General features: G+C 41.7%; 1 long non-coding RNA gene across 1 annotated transcript in view; it reads left to right on the top strand.

Annotated features, from left to right (window-relative positions):
- LOC141351464 (uncharacterized) overlaps nt 1-4987 on the top strand; it is a 461703-nt gene that overhangs the window by 185586 nt on the left and 271130 nt on the right. The window lies entirely within an intron of this gene.

The raw sequence follows: 4987 nt of genomic DNA, 5'->3' as shown, positions 1-4987 counted from the left end.
GTTTACATTGTGTTTAGCAGATACTATTATACAAAAGGATTTATAGTCCTTTCAAACTATACATTTTCAGCAAAAACTAATTATTAAAAAACCTAAAACAAAAATTCAATCTAAATGAAATGCTAAAGATTAAATTACTGAGCCGTGAAAGCGAACAAATGCTAAAATCCTGATACAGTGTTTATATATAAACTACAATATTCAACATATGTAAATTTAATCATATGCAAGACATTGCATAAATATTTCCTGTTGGATACTTCAGTGAAGGATGTCAACATATAGTTATTTCATAGATTATTCCTTTACAGATTTGTGCTTACTAAAAATAGGATTACCATGCACAAAGTTCAAAAAAACTATAATATCAAAAAATAAATATGATGGTACTCTATTGACCGTGGGAAGAGCAGGAAACTTGACTATTTTATCATATCATAATCATAAAGCTGTGGGCATAAACTGTCTGTGTTTATTTGTCAAGACTCAGGGGGAAAAGTTTGGGAAGAAGATTTGCAATTCAAAGCCCATGGAAAAAAATTCTAATTTTAAGAATGCTTGACTTTAACATTTGTTTACATTTACATGAACATCCTAAAGAAAGGATGCCAGCTGTGCTTACTTGCATAAGTGCTGTAAATCTACAGACAAACATTTCACAATAACGCCTCAAACTGCAGCTAAAGCAAGTCAAGAGTCTTATAGCTAAGCTCTAAGAAGCCTGACAATCATTGGAAAGAACTGAAACAGTGCTGTTTTTAAAACTGTGTCAAACCCAAACACCTCCTCTACTAAGAGTCTACAAAGTTACTCACGTTTCAAATCATTGAAGCTAGTAGTTGACACCTTACTGAGCTCTCATGTCCATGTCCAGACTACATCAACATTCTTTATTAATTTAAATTAACATGTATGTGAAGTTCAGTCTTAGAGTCATTTAGTTTGTGTAACAGTATGAATGAGGTAAGTGGTGGTGAGTGACACCCGTGATGATCAATCAGCAGTGAGTATTGGCTATATTAGAGCTGGTTAGCTTTAGCCTGGTATGCGTCACGTCCGGACCCTCCCCTTTTCGTTGTGTTGATGGTGGCTTACGGTATGTGTTGTTGTTATGTAGCATGCTACTAACCCTTCACGGTACATACAACATTAATGATTTGCGTGCTATATTGCAGCTTGGCTTTCCATCCGTGCAGTTGTTTTGTGTAGCAGTGGATTGATTGTTGCTATAATCTAGCCTTCATGTCCATTTGTGTGTTTTCATGGTTGCTTTAGCGAGGAGCTGTTGACTGCCTTTTCTGATAAGTGAGCACAGTTTTCTGTATCACAATGTCGGGCTTATTCAAAAGGGCTGGGCAATTAAAGGGTGGGTTTTTGGTAATGTGTAGTCCCTGTATTCCAGCGTAACCATGGGTGATCCGAATGCTGTGCATCCTGGCCGTGGCTCGATACCAAAGCCTATCTAAAACTTTATACATCTATTCATTTGTGGTAAGTCGATGTGAGGGTATTAGTGGGGAATTTTAATTGTAATCTGGGATCGGGAATAACAGGGGCTGTGTTTATTCATATTTTGTAGGATTCTCCCTCTCACTTTGGCTGATTATTGTTCCTGCCTTAGATTCATTTTCTACCGCCGCTGTGTGCTACATAAACCTTGCTAAATTGCACAGTTTTACGCTGGGAACTGTTGCTGCTGTCTGGTTTCTGTGAATCGTGTTCAGTTATATTGCAACGTCTTTCTGAGCGGAGAATCGCTCTACATACTCGAGCTGGCGCTGAGCGTCTGGGCTCTATGGGATTTCGGTCCCACCTGTAGCTCTACTGCTGCCTAACTGTTGTTTTTTGTTTGTTTTGTCTGAATAATTGTATGTGGATTTTGCCTTCGTCATTAGTTAGTTTAATTTGTATTTCTTTATTTTGTTTCTTTTTGAAATATTTGTGTAATGGAGTGTGTTGTGACACTTAATAGAGTAATATTATTTTTGATATTTATTTTGTGTTTAATTTTCTTTCAGGAGCTGAGGTCCCCACGGGTGAAGGATCTGGTGATGGTGGTTGTACTATCCTGACGTTTGCCGCGTTACACCTTTTTTTTGGAGTGTATGATTTGTAATCTAAGTTCATGGTGTGGTGTGTGTGTGTGAAGTGTGCTCTTTGATAACCTGCGCCGGTGATCACTCCCGTGGGTAACCTCAGCCCTGTATGTTGTGTTTGTTTTGATTACTCCCTCATCCAGCTGCCAGTCACTGCACATTTTCACACATTTTGCAGTGAGAATATTTTAAGTGTTGCAAAACCATATATGCAGTGATGCCACAGTTACTTTGAAAAAGTAATCTAATCGCTGATTACTGATTACTCATTTAAAAAGTAACTAAGTTACTTTACAGATTACTTGATTTTAAAAGTAACTAAGTTAGATTACAAGTTACTTTGTTAGTTACATTCCAGTAGCTGCCAACACCCCCACTGCCTCAACATTAAAAATGACAACCGGTTTTGCCAACACTCACGTTATTGGAAGTGCATTTTAACAGTAACATCAACAATGTACCTCCTGACATTTTAAGTTGAACTGTTGTGTTTTAAAAAACTAAAATATATATATATATATATCTTGACTTCACTTAACATAAATAGGGGAGAGCAGGGGGCCATTTTCAGAAAAACTTAATTTTAAAAACTAATGTTTTAGACAGAGATATATTTTTGCTGTGGTCAACAACTCACAAGTGTGGTCTATCAATACCAGGGGCGTAGGCAGAAATTGTATTTTGGGCGGGCCGGGGGAAAAGTGAATGGGCCAATAGTTTATCCTAGAATAAAATGACTTAAATAATAATTAAACCTTAGAGTAGACAAAAGAATAGACAATCTGCAAAAACAGTGACATCTTTCCTTTGCAATTTTCGGCGAAAATAATAAAACACTGTCTAAACATGTTCAACCAACACATAGCTCAATAAAGGCTGGACAACCAGGCCAGGCAGTCTTATTAAGGCTAGTCAGTAGTGCAAAAACAGTTCACCTGAATTAAAGAAGGCTAAAAGTAACAGGAAAATGAAATAATGAAAACTCTCAGCAGAGCACGGTTTGAAATAAATAACAACACACTGCCTAATTTATATTAAATCAACCATATACAGTGCAATCAGCCTGGTGGAAATTAAGCTTTTGTGCCAAAAAATAGCAACTCGTTTAAATTAAACAATGTAAGTTAACATATAAGGCATACATCTATACACAACAAACCACTTAGTTAAATTACTTTCCGAGCAAAAATTAAGGAAATTAGTTAAACAACAGGCTTACCTTTGTTGTTTTCATTCTACAAAACAAGACGCAAACGCCTGGGTTTAATGTTGAAAACAGAAATGATCTCATTAGTCGAAAGAGTCACAGAGTTATTTTTCAAAAAACAAAAGGCACAGGTTGAGGCGAGTAGTACTCGTGGATTCAAATTGGGTTGTACGTGGTTCATCAATTGCCGTTAGATCGGCGGGTCAACCTGTGTCAGTCTGACCGGGAGAGCGCACTGGAACTGCCGCCAGGGAGCAAGCGGCAACCGGCGCCACCAGCGCCTGACTAGCCGCCTTGTGGGTTGATGAGTCTGAAGAACGTCTTGGTTACGGATGTAACCCTCGTTCCCTGAAGGAGGGAACGGAGACATCATGTCGTGACCGACGAATTGGGAACTCGCTTAGAGAGACCAATCTGCTTCGAATACTACTAAAACGCCAATGAACTTGGCATTGAGATATTTGCATAATGCTGGCGCCGCCCCGCCAGGTGCATATATAAGGAGCACGTGCAAATAGGGAAATCAGCTTCTGTTCGCTGAGAAAGCCGGAAAGGTGACCGGCCGTAACAGCAGGTGGCAGCACCTGTGGCGACGGGACGTGACGTCTCCGTTCCCTCCTTCAGGGAACGAGGGTTACATCCGTAACCGAGACGTTCCCTTTCAGCCGGTCACTACGACGTCACATCGTGACCGACGAACTGGGAATCCCTACCAAAACGCCACTAGGGGCTGACCTCTTCCAGTGTCTGCAACAAGCCCTCCAAATCCCCTTAAGGGAATGGAGAAATAGGATAAGGCAGAAAGGCCGGGCACTAGATGTTCCTTTAACCACACAGTAGTGCCAGCGACTGGGAAGCGCCCTACCAGAGCGGCATAGGAACGCTGCGGAAGCCACCGCCCCTCTTAAGGGCTAATGGTGGGCGAAAGTAAACCGTAGTTGAGGTAAAATGACAGCCGTGGCTGTGTAAGCAAAGCAGTGCTCTGCTAAGGGAAACGTGGGCTGGTAGGATTAACCCCACGGAGTAATACTCACAAAGGAACCCGATGGGACACAATGTGGGGCCCTGGCCAATCACATAGGTTCGTAAGAATACAGCTAGTAAAAAGGCTGACAGCCAATGCTCCGCAACAAAGGCTGCCAAGGCAGTGAAGGAAGAGCAATTCAAACCATTACGCATTTTTGCTCTGATGGCCTTCCATACTGAAACTCAATTTGGAGCCTCAGTTGGAGGCTGCAAGCCGACCTGCGAGTCTGCTCTCCGTGCCCTCCCTGGAGAGGAAAGGACACGAGAGGATACAGGCTCGATACAAACACTGTAAAATCTAATGAACGTATTAGGTGTCGCCCAACCAGCAGCTCTACAGATGTCTGTTAGCGAGGAACCACGAGCGAGAGCCCAAGATGAGGCAACACTCCGTGTGGAGTGCGCTTTCAAATTAAAGGGGCAAGGAATACCCTAAAAATTATAAGCCAGGGCGATAGTATCAACTATCCAATGAGACATCCTCTGCTTAGTGACAGCTTTCCCTTTCTGCTGGCCACCATAACAAACAAAGAGCTGGTCTGAGGTCCTGAGGCTTTGCGTGCGGTCCACGTAGAATCGCAGTGCGCGTACGGGGCACACCAAAGCCATGGTTGGGTCTGCGTCCTCCAAGGGCAGCGCTTGCAAGCTCACCACCTGA

Source organism: Misgurnus anguillicaudatus, chromosome 1 (genome assembly GCF_027580225.2).
Source record: "Misgurnus anguillicaudatus chromosome 1, ASM2758022v2, whole genome shotgun sequence".
NCBI classification, from domain to species: domain Eukaryota; kingdom Metazoa; phylum Chordata; class Actinopteri; order Cypriniformes; family Cobitidae; genus Misgurnus; species Misgurnus anguillicaudatus.
This window is presented reverse-complemented; position numbering and strand designations above follow the sequence as displayed.